This window comes from Helianthus annuus, chromosome 16 (assembly GCF_002127325.2).
Source record: "Helianthus annuus cultivar XRQ/B chromosome 16, HanXRQr2.0-SUNRISE, whole genome shotgun sequence".
Lineage (NCBI taxonomy): Eukaryota > Viridiplantae > Streptophyta > Magnoliopsida > Asterales > Asteraceae > Helianthus > Helianthus annuus.
Window position 1 is genome coordinate 126,721,051 of NC_035448.2, and position 22,674 is coordinate 126,743,724.

Genomic DNA, 22,674 nt, shown 5'->3' on the forward strand with positions numbered 1-22,674 from the left:
GCGGGCACGGGGGCGTGGTGAAAGTACAGCAGGCGCATTAATTGTAATTGCGAATTACAATTAATGAAGAGAGAGAGTGTCAGACGGGCACGGGGGCGTGTCCAGCGGACACGAGGCCGTGCCCAGCCTTCTGTTCAGCCTATAAATAGGGGTGCTTGGTTTCATTCCATCTCATCCCTTGGCACACCACCTCTCTCACACTTCATCCACCACCCACCACCACCATAACACCATCATCCACCACCATCATCCATTGTCCATCATAGAGTGTGTGAGTCGTCTCGGGATCCAAGATTGATCGTAAGAGTTCTTGACAATCAAGGCCATGTTTGCCTAAGTCTCTTACATCACTTGGTGAAGACAAGTGTTTAGTATAATACTTTTTATTTTTAATCTTTTGCACTTTTTATTTGGTTTTGTATTAATGACTTTAATAACTAGTTACTTATGTTGAAGGTGATCTTTCCTTATCGTTTGTCCGTGGTGTCTTGGCATTATTTTACTGTCTATATAAAATAAAAGATTTTCACCATTCATATCTCCACGGTCTATATGGAGGTATGTTGGCTACCTGGTCGGGGGTTAAGGGAACGGTTTGGTAAGGGTCTTGCCCTTGTTCAGCGTTTAGAGGTCCTGCTTGGGACCTGGGTCAAATTTAGTAGGATCTCCTTCAATACCCATAGGTATTGGATGGCGGGGATCCAAACTCTTTGACCCCCTCATAAGTTAACTACTATTAATACTATAACCCGGCTATTTAGGACTGTATCCCTGCTGACTCAGACTACTTAGCCGAGGGTAACGTCACCGCCGAAAGCGGGGCCTACCACAATTTGCATTAATAACTTAATTCATTATCTTTCAATAATCCGACACTTTAGGATTGTATCCTTGCTGACTCAAACTACTGGGTTGAGGGTAACGTCGCCGTCAAAAGAGGGCCTACTACAATAACTAAGATAATCTCTTAAACAAGTGCAAAAGTGCGAAAATAATCAAAGGTTATACTAACACACGTGTCGGATCCAAGTGATTCGTCTTGTCTATCTGTTTTTATTTTATTTTATTTTTCAGCATTTAGTTAGTTTTTATTTTTCTTAGTTTAAAACAATTTTTCTCACTTTTTGATTTGATTAGACGTTGAGGATAAACCGGTATTAAAAGCTCTTGTGTCCTTGGACGACCTCGGTATCTTATTAACACTATACTACGTCCACGATGGGTGCACTTGCCCATATGTGTGTTTAGTGTTAGTAAATATCGTGTTTTATAAATTTAAAACTTGGCTAAAAGTGTAAAAAGGGCTTAAATATACATCTAAAATATAACACACTTCACGCACATCAAGTTTTTGGCGCCGCTGCCGGGGACACAAGGATTTTAAGAAAGTTAGGAATCAACGGCCTAATCATATTTTTATTTTTTTCTTTAATTTTTAGGATTTTTCGTAGATTTTCAGCTTCTGCAGAGCTCAGCACGGGGCCGTGCCTGGTCGGACACGGGCTGTGCTCAGCATCGTTACTGGCAGTTTTTGTTTTCCAAGTTACAGAAGGCTGACCACGGGGCCGTGCCGGTGCAACACGGGGCCGTGTCCAACTTCCAGTAACTGGGATCTGGAAAACAATCACTGAAATTCCGACCACGGGCCGTGTTCGCTCAACACGGGGCCGTGGTGAACCTTCTGACCAACATTCTTTTCTGTTTTTATTGCAGGACTTGGAACCCGACGCCAACCTCACGTAGTGTATGAGCTCCAGTTCCAATAAAGACATAAAAGAACCACTAGAAGAACCCGAACGCTTTCTCAGAAAAAGGTTAAAAGCCAAAAACCAAGAGAAGGTTTCGGGTGATCCACCTCCAATGGCGGACCAACGTACCCTTATGGATTATCTACGACCCACCGTGGGTAATCTAGGCGCCGCTATCAATGCTCCGAATGTCGAAGCCAATGTATAGATCAGAGGTTAGAGTTTGTTAGGAGGTTAGATGTCACTTTCATGGTGACGTCAGCTAAAGATGCTCAGTAGTTTGCAAGTGCTTATAAATAGTACAGTACTTTGTACTGTTCTATTAGCTCTTCACATCATTCGTCTTCTTTGCACGAACAAACTACTGCGCTCGGGCTGAGGGGGAGTTTGCATTCATACATCATCATTGTAATCGTGTTTGAAATAAATTCAATCATTCGGTTCTATGTGTAAAGATGTTTGATTAAAAGTATTACTCTCATTTGATTGTATACAAAGTTTGTGTTCATCTTAATTTCCGCTGCACACTCATTCATTTCCATCTTATTTTACAAACAAAAGTACAATCAAAAGGAAACTCAGATCCAACAATTGGTATCATAGCTAGAACAGTCAAATTTGATTTAACAATCATTTTGACGTAAATAGTTCAGCTCAAAACAGTTGATACTGATCGTTTGTTCGTCGTTAAAAAACAGAGTAAGGATTAATCACCATTATAGTTGATTTTTCAGTACCTGTAAAACAACAAGAATGACGTCACAATCTCAGGACGATAAAAACAACATTGGCTCGCTTTTTAAACCACCTATGCTAAAAAGAAATGAGTACAACATCTGGCAGAGGAGGATGGGTCACATCCTTGCTCAACAAAGCACAGGTTGTTGGAAGTCTGTTATCTTTGGTCCTCATGTTCCTACAGTGCCAAGCGCTGAAGATGCTAAAAAATTTGTTCCTACACCTGTTGAAAATTATACTGAAACGGATTATCAAAAATTTAAACTAGACGCTAAAGCATTTAGTATTGTTGCATCAGCGCTCCCCAACGAAATATATGCTGGACTGTTACATTGTAACAGTGCCAAAGAGTTGTGGGACGCACTTAAGGAACAGTTTGGAGGTACCGAAGAGATCATAGAAAACAATAGGGAAATCCTGAACCAACAGTATGAAACATTTTGTCATGTTAAAGGTGAATCACTGACTCAACAATTTGAGCTTTTCAGTTGTCTCATCAGTGAACTGAGGCTTGTTAAGGTCACGTTTTCAAACTCGACTCAAAATAGCAGGTTCCTCAGATCACTGCCAGAAAAATGGGACACAATAGCTATTGTCACCAGAACTGCACCTGAGTTCAAGGATCTGAGCTTGACCCAACTCCATGGTCGACTCCTGACCTTTGAGAGGGAGTTGAACCAGAAAAGGAAGTTACAAGAGTCAGGGAAAACCGTTGATGATTATTCATTCGGTAACATTGCTCTTCTGGGTCAAGACGAATCTGGTGGTAGTGGTAAGGATCAGGGTTATGATCACTTCATTGACATAACTGCTGGTGCAAACTTCAACAACCCTGATCCTCACTCTACAGGTTATGCATTCACTGCAAATGAAAACCAGATGTCAGACAATTTAAGCTTTGAACTCAATGATTTACAGCATTTCGACCCCACTGACCTAGAAGAAATGGACATCCTGCACCAACTGGCCTTGCTAAGTGTTAGAACTAGCAAGTTTTATAAGAGAACTGGGAGAAAATTTCCAGGTCTTCATGGGAACCTAAGGGTTGGGTTGGATAAATCGAAAATCAAGTGTTACAAGTGTAACAGGTTGGGACACTTTGCTAGGGAATGTAGGAGTCAAACAACTGGTCCATAGTTACTCACCCTAGTTCAAATCCTAGACCTCAACCTCAAAACACTGTGCACTATGCCCAATATGCCCCAGCAGCACATGTGAACACTGCTCACTATGTTGTTGCCCCTATGCCAGTGCATTATGTCCAAACAGCTGCTCCACAAATCCAATTTGTTCAAACCCCTGCTCCCCAGGCACAAGTGCAATCTGCACCTCAAACTACTGCTCCAGTAGTTACACAACCTGAACAACAAAGTTTCTTTAGTCAAGAGTTTGTTGACTGGAGCAGTATGCCTGAAAATCTTAATGATGAAAATTTTGCACTATATGCTTCAAATGATTCTTCTCACAATGAATTTTGTTTGATGGCATTAGAGTCAATACAGGAGGGGGTTGAATCTGAGGAGGAACAGCTAAAGGCTGAAACAGTGGAAGAGGTGACTGAAGCAGTGGTTACTGCTGTGACTGATGAAATACTGCTGGGAGAAAGTTCAGGTGCCCTGATTGAACCAATGATAGATCTATGGTCTGAAGAAGACAAGATAGATGAAAAGGCTGGTGAGGAAGAAGAGAGAGCTGATGAGGAAGAGAATCCTAAATGTGATTGTGCAATGATGGCTGCTGCCAAGGTATCACCTCAAGTTCTAGAAAAACTATGTTCTAACAATTGCATTATTGCTTTTGCTAACATAAAAAAGGTGAATGAAAACCTTAGGAACAAAATCTTAACTGATGAAGTCAAATTTGAAAGATCTTTAAAAGAACTTAAAAACAAGTTGACTGAAAAGGAAAAAGAGATTAGCAGTTTGAAAGAAGAGCAAAACATAACCAAAACCCAACTCCAAACTATGGTAGAAAAATACCAAGTTTGCAAAGAGGAGTTAGAATCCACCCAGATCACTTGTGAAAAATGGGTGGAATCATGCAAAGGGTATGAGGTTATGCTTGAGAAACAAATAAAAAGCAATGTAAAATTTGGGGTTGGTTATAGAAAACATGATGATGAAAACACTGCTTTTGGAAAATCTGTTTCAACCACTGATGAAACTACTGAGTTCATCCCAACAAACAAGGATGGCCAAGAAGTGAAAATCACTGACAAACTTGGTAACAAAATCACACTTGACAGACCAGTGGGTCCCTCTGCATTTGAGGAGATTGAAAATCATCAATTTAAACCAAGATGGTCTGATGAGTGTGATATCCTTGAAAATTTCAAGCCAATGGACTTTACATCAACTGATAGTGTTAAGGCTCCAAAAGCTAAAGTCATTCCTCTTAAGGATATTCCAGCAGTGGTCAAAACCTCTGCTATAAAGGAGTCTGAAAAGAGGAAGAAGAAAGAGAAAATTAATAACTTGTTTTGTGAATTCTGTGAGAAGAGGAACCATCTAACAAAAGATTGTTTCCATCTAAAAGCTTATGACTTAACCAAAACAAGTGTCACTACTTCAGCTGAAAGTTGCAGTGTTTGTGGTAAAACAAACCATAAAACTCAGGCATGTGTGTACCTCAAAAACTTCAATAAAAGAAGAACCACTGTTTGTGCCAGTTCAAAAAGATGAACCTCAAAAACTTCATGTGTGTACATCCTTGAGTTCATCAGCATCTTCACCATCTGTCAAGTTCACAAAGAAACAACCACTGTTTGTGCCAGTTCAAACAGCTGTCACAAAGCAGCTGAACCAAACATCTGTCAAAAGAGATGTTCAGGTTACTGATGCACCTCCTGCCAATCAATTCAGAAAGGGCAAGGAAAAACAGTCTTACCAAAGGATTCCACACGTTTATGAGGTCTACAAAAAGCCCTCTAAAGCCAGAGTGAATAGGCATCCTTTTGGTTACCAGCAGTTGATTGGGCAAGACCCCCAACAGTGGTTAGCAAGAAACAGTACTAAAACTGTCCAAACCCCTGACTTAACCACTGCCCATCACACTGCATCCATACCTGACACTGTTGAGACCCCATCCAAAGCCCTGTTGGCTTTGGAGTCCTTAATGAACTAATCCTTTTACTTCATGTGCACGGAGCTTCTGCATGCTTTGATAGTCTATGGTATGTAGATAGTGGAGGCTCCAGGCACATGACAGGATGTAAAGCCCTCCTCAAAGACTTTAAAATCCATGGTGGGGGTGATATATCCGTTGGAAATAATAGTAAAGGGAAAGTTCTGGGGTCTGGAACAGTGCAATCTGGCAATGTAAAATTTGAAAATGTCAATCTAATAGACAATCTAAAATTCAACCTTCTGAGTGTGTCTCAAATGAGTGACAAAGGGTTTGGGTCATTCTTCACAAAAGACTGTTGTAGGATTGTTGGACCAGAAATGGTCAAAAAGATTGAAGCAATAATTAAAAATGGTCAAACAAAACTTGTTGCTCAAAGAAGTGGCAATGTTTATGTTGTTGACATGTCTAAAGAGTGTCCCAGAGCTGATGCTTGTCTGTTCTCAGCTGCCTCTAACAAAGAGACAGAACTTTGGCACAAAAGACTGGGACACACAAATCTTAAGACAATAACAGAAATTTCAAAAAATGGTTTGGTGAGAGGCCTACCACAAAAATTGTTTTCATGTCCTGAACATTGCATTTCCTATTTAAAAGGAAAACAGCATAAAAGTTCCTACAAGTCCATTGAGGAGTCCAAAACAACCCAGTGCTTGCAAATGCTGCACATGGATTTGTTTGGCCCAGTTCAAGTCATGAGCCTCAAAAAGAAAAGATATTGTTTAGTTATTGTTGATGACTTTTCTAGGTTTACATGGACTTTCTTTTTGCACTCTAAAGATGAAACTGCAGGCATTTTGCAAGACTTTGTGACACAGGTTGAAAAGCAATTTGATCTTCCAGTGAAAAGCTTTAGGAGTGACAATGGCACAGAATTTAAAAATAGGGAGTTGGATGCCTTCTGTATGAAGAAAGGGATTGTAAGGCAGTACAGCATCCCTAGAACACCAGAGCAAAATGGGGTTGTTGAAAGAAAAAACAGAACTTTGATTGAGGCTGCCAGAACCATGCTTGCAGATTCAGGTTTGCCATTAACATTCTGGGCAGAGGCAGTAAACACTGCTTGCTATGTCCAGAACAGAGTTTTAATCAACCCCAGGCACAAAAAGACTGCCTATGAAATTCTGTATAAAATCAAACCACTGATCTCATACTTCAAGGTATTTGGCTGCCCATGCTTTATTTTGAACTTAAAAGATTCCATTTCAAAATTTGCAGCCAAAATTGATTGTGGTTATTTTCTGGGATACTCAACCACTGCCAAGGCCTACAAAGTGTTCAATGCACGGACCAAGGTAGTGGAGGAGACTTTAGATGTAAAGTTCAATGAACTTTCATCAATGAAAATCCCAGCAAATCCTGCTGAACTGTTTGATCTTGAAAAATTCACTTTTGAAAATACTGCTGTCAACACTAACAGTGCAGGTCCATCAGAGGATACAACACCAGACTATGGGTATGAAGTCATCATCCCTCAAAGGTCTGCCACAAAAGGGAAAGCATCAGTTGTTCAAAACAACTGTCAAAGCTCAACCACTGCTGCATCAACAGTTGTTGATCAAAGTAGCTCATCCACCACTGCTTCCATATCCTCAACTACTGCTGACAAAAGTCCTCAAACAGTGGATAAAAGTCAGCAGTGGTCCACTCCATTACCACCCATTCCACCACCTTTTGAAGCCACTGCTGGGTCATCAAAGTCACCAGCAGTGGTTTGCTCAGATGATACACATTTGCAGCCTTCACCAACAAATGCCATCATACCATATCAAGGAGATTTAATCTTCTTGAGATCTCATCCACCTGATCAAATCATTGGCAACATCAATGAAGGGGTGCTCACAAGAAGCCAAACCCAAAACATTTGTCTTTTTGCTGGTTTTCTATCACTCCATCAGCCAGTTAAGTACCAAGAGGCACTGAAAGACAACAGCTGGGTAGAAGCCATGCAAGAGGAGCTCCAACAGTTCAAGAGACAACAAGTATGGGAGCTTGTACCACTGCCAAAAGAGGTCAGTCCCATTGGCACAAAGTGGGTCTTCAAGAACAAAACAGATAAAAGGGGCATTGTTGTCAAGAACAAAGCCAGGCTTGTGGTTCAAGGTTACAGACAGGAAGAGGGGATTGATTATGATGAAACATTCGCCCCTGTTGCAAGATTAGAAGCTATCAGACTGTTCCTGGCCTTTGCTGTCAACCACAACATGAAGGTGTTTCAGATGGATATCAAAAGTGCTTTCCTCTATGGTACATTGAAAGAAGAGGTATATGTATGTCAACCTCCAGGCTTTGAGGATCCATTTTATCCTGATCATGTCTACAGGCTAAACAAAGCCTTGTATGGCCTGAAACAAGCACCAAGGGCCTGGTATGAAACTCTTTCCAACTTTCTACTCTCAAATGGTTTCAAAAGAGGTACCATTGATAAAACACTGTTTCTTAAATGGAGAGGGAAAGATTTAATGATTGTCCAAATTTATGTGGATGACATTATTTTTGGAAGCACATGTACCAAAATGTGTGAAGAGTTTAGAGAACTCATGACAGCTGAGTTTGAAATGAGTGCAATGGGTGAGCTGCAATGCTTTCTTGGTCTCCAAGTACAGCAAATGCAAAATGGAACTTTCATTCATCAAACCAAATATGCTAAAGAACTTTTAACCAAATTTGATATGAATGATTGTAAACCATGCAGCACACCCATGGCCACAAATAAGCTGGTCATGTCTGATGAAAAGGATGAGCTGATTGACCAAACACTTTATAGAAGCATGATTGGGTCTTTACTGTACCTAACTGCATCTAGACCAGACATCATGTTTGCAACATGTGTCTGTGCAAGAAGTCAATCAGCTCCCAGAAAATCTAATCTCATTGCTGTAAAAAGGATTCTCAGATACATAAAAGGTGCTCCCACACTTGGTATCTGGTATCCAGCTAATGGGAATATCAAGCTTTCAGGTTTCTCAGACAGTGACTTTGCTGGTTGCCACACAACAAGGAAGTCCACTTCAGGAGGGTGCCAGTTTCTAGGTGATTGCTTAGTTTCTTGGCAAAGCAAAAAGCAAGCAGCAGTTTCAACATCCACTGCTGAGGCTGAATACATTGCTGCTGCAAGCTGTACAACCCAACTCCCGTGGCTTCAAAATCAGTTACTGGATTTTGGTATCACTGCCTTAAAGACACCACTTATGCTGGATAGCCAGGCAGCAGAAAATATCATCAAAAATCCAGTTTCCCATTCTACCACCAAACACATCGACATCAGACATCACTTTGTGAGGGATTGCTATGAAAAAGGTTTGATTTCTCTGCATCATGTCCCAACTAAAGACCAGCTGGCAGATGTGCTCACAAAAGCACTTGATACAGCCACTTTTGAAAATCTGGTCTCTAGGATTGGGATGCTGAACATGGAATAACAAACAACATCTTGTTTTCTATGAATAAAAGCAACAAAATGTTTTCAGAAAATCAAAAAACCATCCTTAAAAATAGCTTAAAAATGAAAATTTCATTAAAATCCTTAAAAGTCTGCCATAACCACTGATTGTTCAAAAGTCTGCTCTACATCAAAAAGTCTGCCTATTGCTGAAAGGCAACCTCTGTTCTCTCATTCCTTGATAACCACTGTTGTTCAAAAGCAGTGTCTTATCCACTGATATGCTATCTACTGATAGTAAAAATCATCCACTGCCCCCTTTCCACTGCTTTCATCCGTTGCTTTCACCAATAGTATTGTCCTTCATTTTTACCAGTGGTTGTCACGTGGGCAGTACATAGCAGTCAGACTTTTCGTAACGGCTGCCACGTCAGCATTCACTCTCTCTCCTATAAAACTCCCCACTCACCATCCAAACAGGGTTTTTATAACAACCCTCGGTAAAACAGACATCCTCATAATATTTCCGACACCCTAATATATTTTAAATATCTCAATGTGTCTTTATATGCACCCCATATGTGAAAACCGAGCCCCAAAATAGATTATACTATATAAAATAAATAAAAACAATAATTATTAAGTTGAGGCGGGCCGCGTAGGGCCTCACCTCAAGCTTAAGCGGGCCGCGCGAGTGTATACCAGGATATCGCCAAAACCCTTAGTTGATGCGGGCCGCGTACATGTTTGGGTAAGTGAAGGCGGGCCGCGAGCGTCCTGATTTGTGGCACAGCCTGGAGCGGCCACGTGTTCGATGCGTGTTGAGGCTACATAGTGACCGGACCAAGCTACGCTTTGACCCGGAGTTGACGCGGGCCGCGTAAGCCCGGCCCAAACTCCACGCGGGCCGCGTGGGGACTCGAATTCAGCACTATAAATAGAAGGCAACGGCCTTCAGTCTGCTTTCGTTCATTTTCTTTCTGTCTCTCTACACTTTTAAATAGTGGGCATTATACCCGAGTTCAATACCCCCTAAAATAGCGAGGTTCTGCTACGATGTAAGTATTATAACCCCTGGAGACGTATTAGATACGCTGCCCGATTGATCTAGGGTTCCGTAACGGCTGTCGTGGTTCTGCCCGACGTAGTCGTTGGAATACCGTCTCGGGGAGGGTATTACTAATGTTAAAATGGGTTATTATACTAACACACGTGCATTTGTGTAAATTATAGATATTCACCAGGAAACCCTAAAGAATCACCTAAGACAGCAATGTGAGTTGATTCGCTTTTTGTAAACCTTTTGTTTACTGTTTTTACAAAACCTCACTTAATTAAATATATATAAAGCAGTTTTTGAGTATTTGTAAAGAATACAATTATAGTGGGTATGTTGGGGTTTTGTATACAAAATTGGTTACTGGCGTGGTAACATCCCATATGTTGAGTATGACCGTACCACTGATGTTAATTGTGATGTCTTGGATACAAATGTAATTGCGGATGTGCCCTCAATACTGCAAATTGGTTTTTACTTACACTTGATTAAACTGGGATTCACTCACCAGTATTTCCCACTGACAAAATGTTTTTAAAACGCGTTTCAGGTAACAAAATGTGAAAGCCAAATAGAAGCCAGCTGGACAGCACTGAAGGCTTGGAAAAGTGGCAATAAAGTTACCTAAGAATAAAATGGATGTTTTTATTAAATAAATAGGATTTATTCCTATGAAACGTGTGTATTGAAAACTTGGGTTTTTTACCCATATGTTTAATGTTATAAAATGTGGTGGTTTACTCTGATTAAATATTTCCTAACTACGGTCCTGATGAAAATTTCCGCTGCCAAATTGAATAAATAAATGTGATACCACCGAAACTGGCTCACGGCCGCCCGTTCCCGGGAGATAGGGATCGGGGGCTGTGACAGAAGGTGGTATCAGAGCTATGCCACTGATTCAGCCACAGAAGTGTTCTGCTGACATCAAAATTCAAAGTGTTAGGAAATAAATTATGGAAATACGTGTATAATTGTATTTCTTGCTATGTGTTATATGACTATTTGTTAGTTTACAGTATGAGTGACCAAGGACCTTCTGACGCCTATCGTCAACTGTCTGGTTCGCCTAGGAGCGAAGGCACCTCCTCTTCTCAGCCTGCCCTCTCAGGGTATTCTGCTGACACAGAAGAAGGGATCTTTGTGTTTAACGCTCAGTCTGAAGAGCCATTTCCTCAGAAAAAGAGGGGATGGTTCAGTAGGGGAGCGCACGAGCGTAGGAAAAGAATGAAAAAGTTGCAGGAACAGCGAGTGTTAGCCGCAGCAAAAAGAGAAACTGATGCTTATAATCAGGATATGCTCAATAGGGGTATCGCTAATATCCATATTTTAGCAACCACTGCTGCCGACCCAAACCTGGAACAAATGCTAGCACCACAACCACAAAATCCTGACCAACCCATGGAAATAGAAAACCAGATAGAAATGCCTGAATTCAACCCAGAGGAGATACCTAGGGTACCTGCACCTGATCCTTTAGACCCAAACAACTACGACCCCTGGTGGGACGATGTTAGGGACTACGTGCAACAAAACCCAATTCAGGAAAATGTGCCAATACCCAACTTAGGAGCTTATCCAGGGTTAGATCCTCAAGATCCCTACAACATTAGTGACGCATATGTTAGGGAAATTTTAGAAAATCCATACCCGTACCAAGCCCCTATGCCTCCGTATCAGGAACCCGTACCTCAGTTTCCAAACCCAGTCCTAGAACCTGCACCCCCAATGAGTGCGGAAAATGTCCAGGAACTTAGGACTTTTGGGGAGGAAATTTTAGAAAGCAGTGATAGAATGCGACAGGTGGGAGAACGCCTCGTATGGAAATACGATGAACGTAATATGGATTTTTGGATGAATCCATATCAGTGAAGGTGATGGTAGAAACAGTAATAATAATAATAATAATAAAATAATATATGTGTGTATGTGTTAGAAAAAAAAAAAAAACTACGGATGCATACTATTAGTATTGTAGCTTTACATTTCAGTCGGTACTGTAATTTTTATTTCTGTACTGGTGTGTATTGATGCATACTATATAAATAGAGTAAATGTCGCAATGCTCGACGCTTTTGGTTAAAAAGTGCGTGTCATGTGATTGGCTATATATAAATATTATTTGTGATATTAATATTTGGTAAATGTCTAAAATTCAGATGGCCGACGCGGGAAATCAAGAAAATCTGAATAACGATAACCAAAGTAACATTAACGTGGTTAATGAGAATTCGGACAATAATAACAACGGAAACCAAATGGATAATAGTGCCGTTCAGCATATTGTGGCACAGGGAATTATAGATGCGATGCCATTTATTATTCAAACAGTTCAGGAAGCGAATAATAAAAGTAAGCATAGTAGTAAGCGACCAACTGAACCCGAAAACAGCGTGAACAATGGACCCATACTTCAAGCGCCCGTTCCCAAAAGAAGAAGAACCATGCCACATGGTTGTTCTTACAAGGAATTCTGGTCCTGCAAACCAATAGAATTCTCGGGCAATGAAGGACCCATTGCAGCTTTACGCTGGATAGAGAAAACTGAGGCAGTTCTGAAAATAAGCAAGTGTGCTGAAGAAGATAAAATAATGTTTGCTTCAAATCTGTTTAAAAATGCAGCCTTAGAATGGTGGAACACTATCCTCCAATCCAGAGGAAGTGATAGGATTTATAATATGGAATGGGAAGAATTCAAGAACATGGTAGAAAGGAAATTCTGCCCTCCCAATGAAAAAGAACAGATAGCAAATAAGTTTCTGAATCTAAGAATGACCGGGGTAGATAGTAAGGGTTACACTACCACATTCTTTGAATATGCTAGGATAGTACCTACCCTTGCATCACCTGAACCAGTGTTAATCTCCCGTTACATTTGGGGATTAATTGGAGAAATTAGACATGTAGTCAAGGCAGCTAGACCCCAAACCATAGAGGAAGCTGTAGAACTAGCCAATACCTTGACAGATGAGTTAATCCCTACTAGAGAAGAAGACCAGAGGAGAAACCTAACCCAAAGGCTTACTCAAGAATTCCGTTCTGGGAATTCCAATCGTAGGAATGTAGGTTCTACCTCTGCACCCTACTGCAAAGCCTGCAGAAAGAAGCATTCTGGAAGATGCTCTGCTTACTGTAATTTTTGCAAGGCCCCAGGACACAAGGAAGAGAATTGCAAGAAGAAATCCAGTAATGGAATGTGTTTCAATTGTGGGGAAAAAGGTCACATTAGGACAAACTGTCCGAAATTTGCTCCAGCTGCAACCAACAAAAATCCTAAAAATGCCCGAGCATTCGTGCTAACTACAGAGGAAGCCATGATGATTCCAGACGTAATTGCTGGTACGTTTTTAGTTAATGATATTTTTGCTAAAGTATTATTTGACTCTGGTGCAAACCAAAGTTTTATTAATACTTCGTTTTGCAAACTCCTAAATCAATCATTAACTAAACTACCACAAGAATGTCTAGTGGAAACCGCAAATGGAGAAACTGTTAAGATTTCTGAAATCTTGCAGGGAGCAAGAATAGAAATTTTTAATCAAAAATTTATGGCAAACCTTTACCCAATGAATCTGGTTGGATTTGATGTAGTATTAGGAATGGATTGGTTGATAGCCAATAAAGCCAGTATTTTATGTGATCAAAAGACAATTCAATTAAAATCACCAAGAGGTGAAAAGATCTCAATTAAAGGAGATAAACCTTTTAGATCCACTAAATTCATCTCTGTGATGAAAACTGCAAGTTGTATAAGAAAAGGATCTATAGTGTATTTGATTTCAATAATCACTAACACTAAAGGAAAAGAATTAAAAGATATTCCAGTAGTGTCCCAATTTTCAGATGTCTTTCCAGAAGAATTGCCAGGACTACCGCCAGACAGGGAAGTTGAATTCAGAATTCATCTGTTACCCGGAACAGCACCGATTGCCAAAGCACCTTACCGTTTGGCACCCGCGGAAATGCAAGAACGGAAGAAACAACTAGACGAGTTGTTGGAAAAGGGATTCATACAGCCAAGCTCATCGCCATGGGGAGCGCCGATTTTATTTGTTAAAAAGAAGGACGGATCAATGCGTATGTGCATTGACTACCGTGAATTGAACAAAGTCACGATTAAGAATCGGTACCCATTACCGAGGATCGATGATTTGTTTGATCAACTTCAAGGAGCTCGATTTTTCTCTAAAATCGATTTAAGATCAGGATATCATCAATTAAAGGTACAGGAAGAGGATATTCCTAAAACCGCATTCAGAACAAGGTATGGTCATTATGAATTTACTGTCATGCCATTTGGTTTAACCAATGCCCCAGCCGCATTTATGGACATGATGAACCGAATATGTAAGCCATATTTGGATAAATTCATAATTGTCTTCATAGATGATATTCTAATTTACTCTAAAAGTAAAGATGAGCATGCAAAGCACTTGCACTTACTTTTAAGTTTATTGAGAAAGGAAAAGCTTTATGCTAAATTTTCAAAGTGTGAATTTTGGTTAGAACAAGTACAATTTCTCGGACATTTGGTTAATCATGAAGGAATTCATGTAGATCCAACGAAAATCAAGGCAATTACCAAATGGAAAACCCCAGAATCACCAACTGAAGTTAGAAGTTTCTTAGGATTGGCCGGTTATTATAGAAGATTTATTCGAGATTTTTCTAGAATAGCCATTCCTTTAACTAAGTTAACCTGTAAATCTGTTAAGTTTGAATGGAGACCAAAACAAGAAGAAGCCTTTAGAATCCTTAAGCAAAGATTAACCCATGCACCTATACTAGCATTACCAGAAGGAACTGAAGACTTTGTAATCTTTTGTGACGCTTCTAAGTTAGGTTGTGGATGCGTATTGATGCAACGTCAAAAGGTTATAGCTTATGCATCTAGACAGCTTAAGAGTCATGAAGGAAACTATTCAACCCATGATTTAGAATTAGGAGCCATAATCTTTGCCCTCAAGATTTGGAGACATTATCTTTATGGTAGTAAGTTTACCATATTCACAGATCATAAGAGTTTAAGATATGTCTTCGGGCAAAAAGAATTGAATATGAGACAGAGACGCTGGATGGAATTACTTAGTGACTATGATTGTGATATCCAGTATCATGCAGGAAAAGCCAATGTGGTGGATGATGCTTTAAGTCGAAAATATCACGAAAAGCCAAAAAGGGTACGTTCTCTTAAACTAAATCTACAATTAGATTTAAACAATCAGATTAGAAAAGCACAAGAAACAGTAATCAAGGAGGATACTGAAAAATTAAAAGGAATGATTAAGGAATTAGAACAAGGAACAGATGGAATTTGGAGGTTCCATAAAAAGAGAATGTGGATACCTAAATTAGGAAATTTACGTCACCGTATATTAGAAGAAGCCCATAAGTCTAAATATACGATGCATCCAGGAAGTGATAAAATGTACCAAGATTTAAGGAAAAATTTCTGGTGGATAGGGATGAAAAAGGATGTAGCAGCTTATGTTTCTAAATGTTTAACTTGCTCACAAGTTAAAGCTGAACATCAGAAACCCTCAGGTTTGTTACAACAATTAGAAATACCAGTTTGGAAATGGGAATTGATAACAATGGATTTTGTTACCAAATTGCCTAAAACAAGGAAAGGAAATGATACAATCTGGGTGATTGTAGATAGATTAACCAAGTCAGCTCATTTCTTACCAATGAAGGAAACCTTTAGTATGGAACAATTAGCCAAATTGTATGTAAATGAAATTGTTTCATTACATGGCATTCCTTTATCAATTGTTTCTGATAGGGATAGCCGTTTTACCTCTCATTTTTGGTCAAGTTTCCAAAAAGCAATGGGAACCAGGTTAAATCTAAGCACAGCTTATCATCCTCAAACGGACGGACAAAGCGAAAGGACAATTCGGACAATGGAGGACATGCTTAGAGCTTGTGTAATTGATTTTGGAGGTAACTGGGACGAACACTTACCTTTAATAGAATTTTCTTATAATAACAGTTATCACACAAGTATCAATGCTGCACCATTCGAAGCACTTTATGGACGAAAGTGCAGAACCCCAGTCTGTTGGGCAGAAATTGGGGAAAAACAATTATCTGGACCTGAGATAGTACAAGAAACAACTGATAAAATCATTCAAGTCAAGGAACGACTGAAAACAGCACGTGATCGACAAAAGAGTTACACTGATAACAGACGCAAACCATTAGAATTCCAAGTGGGAGATAAAGTGTTATTGAAAGTCTCTCCCTGGAAAGGAGTGGTAAGATTCATCAAGAGAGGAAAGCTAAGTCCCAGGTATATTGAACCTTTCAAAATTCTTAAAAGAATAGGACCTGTAGCCTATCAGCTACAACTGCCAGAGGAAATGGCAGGAATACATGATGTGTTTCATGTATCTAATCTCAAAAAGTGTTTAGCTGATGAATCACTCGTAGTACCTCTCAAGGATATAGAGGTTAATGAACAACTCAAATTTGTAGAAAGGCCTCTACAAATTGAAGATAGGAAAGTTAAAAATCTCAAGCATAAGAGATTGGTTCTAGTCAAAGTAAAGTGGGACTCCAAAAGAGGACCCGAGTACACGTGGGAGCTTGAATCAGAAATGCAAAAGAAATATCCACACTTGTTCCAGTAGATCTCGAGGACGAGCTCTAAAACAAGGTGGGGAGGATATAACAACCCTCGGTAAAACAGACATCCTCATAATATTTCCGACACCCTAATATATTTTAAATATCTCAATGTGTCTTTATATGCAACCCATATGTGAAAACCGAGCCCCAAAATCGATTATACTATATAAAATAAATAAAAACAATAATTATTAAGTTGAGGCAGGCCGCGTAGGGCCTCACCTCAAGCTTAAGCGGGCCGCGCGAGTGTATACCAGGATATCGCCAAAACCCTTAGTTGATGCGGGCCGCGTACATGTTTGGGTAAGTGAAGGCGGGCCGCGAGCGTCCTGATTTGTGGCACAGCCCGGAGCGGCCACGTGTTCGATGCGTGTCGAGGCTACATAGTGACCGGACCAAGCTACGCTTTGACCCGGAGTTGACGCGGGCCGCGTAAGCCCGGCCCAAACTCCACGCGGGCCGCGTGGGGACTCGAATTCAGCACTATAAATAGAAGGCAACGGCCTTCAGTCTGCTTTCGTTCATTTTCTTTCTGTCTCTCTACACTTTTAAATAGTGGGCATTATACCCGAGTTCAATACCCCCTAAAATAGCGAGGTTCTGCTACGATGTAAGTATTATAACCCCTGGAGACGTATTAGATACGCTGCCCGATTGATCTAGGGTTCCGTAACGGCTGTCGTGGTTCTGCCCGACGTAGTCGTTGGAATACCGTCTCGGGGAGGGTATTACTAATGTTAAAATGGGTTATTATACTAACACACGTGCATTTGTGTAAATTATAGATATTCACCAGGAAACCCTAAAGAATCACCTAAGACAGCAATGTGAGTTGATTCGCTTTTTGTAAACCTTTTGTTTACTGTTTTTACAAAACCTCACTTAATTAAATATATATAAAGCAGTTTTTGAGTATTTGTAAAGAATACAATTATAGTGGGTATGTTGGGGTTTTGTATACAAAATTGGTTACTGGCGTGGTAACATCCCATATGTTGAGTATGACCGTACCACTGATGTTAATTGTGATGTCTTGGATACAAATGTAATTGCGGATGTGCCCTCAATACTGCAAATTGGTTTTTACTTACACTTGATTAAACTGGGATTCACTCACCAGTATTTCCCACTGACAAAATGTTTTTAAAACGCGTTTCAGGTAACAAAATGTGAAAGCCAAATAGAAGCCAGCTGGACAGCACTGAAGGCTTGGAAAAGTGGCAATAAAGTTACCTAAGAATAAAATGGATGTTTTTATTAAATAAATATGATTTATTCCTATGAAACATGTGTATTGAAAACTTGGGTTTTTTTACCCATATGTTTAATGTTATAAAATGTGGTGGTTTACTCTGATTAAATATTTCCTAACTACGGTCCTGATGAAAATTTCCGCTGCCAAATTGAATAAATAAATGTGATACCACCGAAACTGGCTCACGGCCGCCCGTTCCCGGGAGATAGGGATCGGGGGCTCTGACAGTTTTACTGTCGAATTGAATTCACAAAAATTCTTTTCTCAAAGCAGTTTTTCTTTCCATCTCTCACAAAATTCCTTCGATAAATCGTTTCAAAAATGACAAAATCGAAGTCATCTGCAAAACCCACATCAAAATCCTCGAAAACAGCCTCTCAAAAGGCAACCATCACTAACATTCCATTCAAAAAATCTCACAATCTCCTGGGTCTTCTCACAAAACCAGGAACCACAAATGTTTTCGATTCCATCATCACCATCTTGACAAAATCAAAGTACAAAACTTTGCTCACCGCCGACGCACCCATCTACTTGGCAACCCAAAGGGAGTTTTGGAAGAATGCAACCCTTGAAAAACAAGGAGACATTGCAACTGAAATCAAATCTTCCATAAGGGGTAAAGCTGTTCACATTACACCACAATCCATCTCCGAAGTCTTTCAACTCGATGACCAGGCAGGTAAAACTTCCTTCACCAAAAACGAGTTGCACATTGACTTCATTGAAAGAGGGTATGAAGCCACAATGATGACGAAACTGACCTTAGAAAAGGGTTATTTTCCTCCTGCAACAAGATTTTTATTTCATACCCTCCTAGTATGTGTTTCAAACAAAACCACTTCTTTCAATGAGATCCCTATAAAGATTCAAAATCTGGGATATGCGATTCTTCAAGAAGAAAATTATAACTATTCTCGGGAAATCTTTAAAGATTTGGTTAATAATGTTGAAAGTAAATCATTTTTACTGTTTCCAAGGTTTTTAATCTATTATTTTCAAAAGAAATTCAGTAAGGATGATTTGCCTCTAATAAACCAAGGTGAAATAACTGCAATAAACTGTCTAACATCTGAAACGTTTTCACGTATGTTAGCACCTCGCAAAACACAAGCAGGGGTACCTGAGCAGACTTTAGCAGCTACCACTGCTCCTCAGGTATCTGCTGCTGAGCCTACTACTCTAGGTGATTAAAGCAGCAGAACAACTGTTTTGAAACCCACACCTACCACACCAAAAAGGCCATCCAAAAAGAAAAATCAAAAACCCTCCAAACCAATCAAAAAGGCAACTCTGGCAGATGAGATACCAGAGTTAATGCCTGTGACAACGCAAATGTCACTAGCAACCACTGCTGCTTCTTCCTCACAGCAGTTGGTACAAATATCTCAACCCATAACCATAACTCCTCCTGATTGGGCAAAGTTCAAAAAGAATGTACCTGAAAAGCAGTTGGAACTGAAAAGAATGAAAGAAGAATTGGTTGTTGCTGAATTTGGAACCAAAAGACAAGTAGCTAGATGGAAGGAAGATTTGGTCAGGTCAACCTACAAAAGGTTGGAGGAATTAAGGAAGAAAGATCCTAAAATCCCTCAAAAACCTGACTACCCTGAAGCAGCGGTTTCAAAAGGACCATAAAAGCTGCAAATCAGGAGATCCACTACTCCAGCTGGTACTGCCTTTTACAAAAGAAGGAGTCAAAGCCAGCTAGGTGCTGAAACAGTTCAAGATATTCTTACTGGCAATGCTGTTGTAAAAGAAGGCCTGTTAAGAACGTTGAAAGAAGAACTTGAACAAGAAAATTCTGCTCCCACTGCTCTGCCAGTGATGAACCGGCCAGCCTCTCCAAATACTTCTGCAAATAAGCATCTCCCAAGAAACCCACCAGGCTCAAAAATACAAAAGTGGGCAACTGACAAACAGACCCGCGTATTGACTTTGCTCAGGTCTGGTGGAGAAGTGAAGATAATATCAAGGGAACAAGCTCTTGGCCTGAGTCTTGAAGATTTGCAGGATCTCCTTGATCTTCCACTTAGCAGGGATGATGAAGATACAGATGCCCTTAGCTTTGAATTGCAATTTAAAGGCCAGATAAGGGAGCTGTAGATGAGGCAATAAAATATCCACAATAATGAAGAGTTTTGGCATTATCTGTTCCAGGGGGAGATTGTTGGGATTGAACCCTATCAGAGGAACAAAAAATGTAAAGCCAAAACTGGGTCAGCTCAGTGGATTCAGAATAAGCAGATGCTGATATACATATCTCTCCCTTTGAAAGTGATTACAACAACTGATGACCTCCTATCTGCTGATCTTACTAACTGCTGACCAATAACTACTGCTCAATTAAAGATCTGATGAAGACTCAAGTCCTGCTGATTCAATCTACTGCCTTGAGTCAAGCACTGCTGATCCGGACAAGTGCTGCTGGGTTCACAGCAGTAGAAGGTTGCAGCAGTTGTTCTATAGTCTGTTATTGTAATAGAATGTAATAGCAGTAGTTAACATAAGCAGTGTCTGTATAGATCAGAGGTTAGAGTTTGTTAGGAGGTTAGATGTCACTTTCATGGTGACGTCAGCTAAAGATGCTCAGTAGTTTGCAAGTGCTTATAAATAGTACAGTACTTTGTACTGTTCTATTAGCTCTTCACATCATTCGTCTTCTTTGCACGAACAAACTACTGAGCTCAGGCTGAGGGGGAGTTTGCATTCATACATCATCATTGTAATCGTGTTTGAAATAAATTCAATCATTCGGTTCTATGTGTAAAGATGTTTGATTAAAAGTATTACTCTCATTTGATTGTATAAAAAGTCTGTGTTCATCTTAATTTCCGCTGCACACTTATTCATTTCCATCTTATTTTACAAACAAAAGTACAATCAAAAGGAAACTCAGATCCAACAGTAAATGATATGTTTGAACCCGCGAGACGGATTCAAACATAAGAAGTAATGGTACGTACGAATGATATGTTTGAATCCGCGAGACGGATTCGAAGCATAGAAGGAATGAGAAAGTATGAATGATATATTTGAATCCGCGAGATGGATTCAAAACATGGAAAGGAATGGAAGATGGAATGAAAGAGCCCGAATTCGTAAGTAAATGCGGACCGAAGAGGTAAAAATTATTGAAGCAAATATTAACCAAGTTATGTTTTTCTTATGAGAGCTTATAGCTCGGCTAGGAAGGGATGTGACAGAACTGGGTAATGGGTAAGTGTAGGCCAGAATGTATTTACGATTGGAATTTTGAAAGGTCAATCAAAGTAAATTGATAGATATTTAAGCAGGTAATAGCAAGATAGCATGAGGTAGTTGACTTGTCAAGCAGATAAAACTGATAAAAGCTAATGCAGTAGCAAGAAACTTTAGGCGAAAGAAATAAGCTCTAAAATAAGTTATGTGCTAGACATATCATTAATTGGCTCTTGGGAGTCGGGATGAATGACGTCTACGACTTAGACAAATGATTTAAATAGGGGCGGAAACGGGTAAAAATGCTTGCAAATTAATAATAAAATGAGGAAATGAAGTCTTTGCAAGTACGCAAGAATGGAAAGGAAAAATTATGAACGTATACTCTAATACGTCTATGATAAGTAGGAAGTACCGGGTTGACTTTAAAGAATCAACCTGCAAAAGTTGACTTATAAGTTAGAGATCTAAGAAAGAATGGTAATGTATTGACCCGTCATGAGTGGGTCAACCAACGGAAGAGACATGTTAGGTAATGGTCATGTATTGACCTGTTTAAACAGGTTGAACGTACTAATGTCTTGAAAAAGAAATCGAGAAAGAATTAATATATAAATAAGGAGATGCAATAAACATTATGTCTGAACAAAGTTGAATGTAACTGTGGAAATTCTGATAGATTATACAAGACAGTAAGTATCGTTGGAAATACTAACTTGATGCTAGGCTTGTTGGCCATGTTCATTTGAACAAGACATTGTTGAAAGAACGCATTTAAGTAGAAGCTTAACAAAGGAACAAATACAATCAACCCAGGTATCGCATGACTCACAATGAATTGGGTCGATTCGGGTCGCAGGCAGTGTCACACCCCTATTTTCCATGTGTCACCGGTGGGACCGGTGGGGAGTATCGTGACGTAATTGATATCATCATAGTCAAACAACACAACATATAAATGCACAACGGAAGCAAAAGATAGATTTATTTCAACTGAATAAATTGTAATGTTTAAGTATCAAAAAACAATCGAAACAGATCCACAGGCGGATCAAATAAAAAGGAAACTGTTCAACAGACTTTGACATCTAAAGCTTGCGAGACTTGAGTAATGATGCCTGGAGTAGCCAGCCTATTTCGTCTAGTACCTACACTTAGCCTTTTTGGAAAATACGTCAGTTTGCACTGGTAAATACAACTTAACTGACTCATTTTGAAAAGAGTTTGAAAATTGATTTGAATGCACTTCGGCAAAAATATTTTATAACTTGGGATAATTATTCAAAATAATCTTGTATACAGTTTTACTCATTTGTCGTCCAGTAGGGCCGGTTGCAAGGTCGGACTTAAGTTAACTGACACGCCACATGTATAATGCCCACAATGTCGATTCCTTATAGTGGGATACCAGTTTTTACATAATGCATCTGTCAGGTGTACGCCTACACCCCGTGCTTAGGTCGTGGCCATTTCTTTGAATGATGCCAAGGATATCCGGGACATGGTCATTTAACCCCCAAGGGCCATACACCAAATA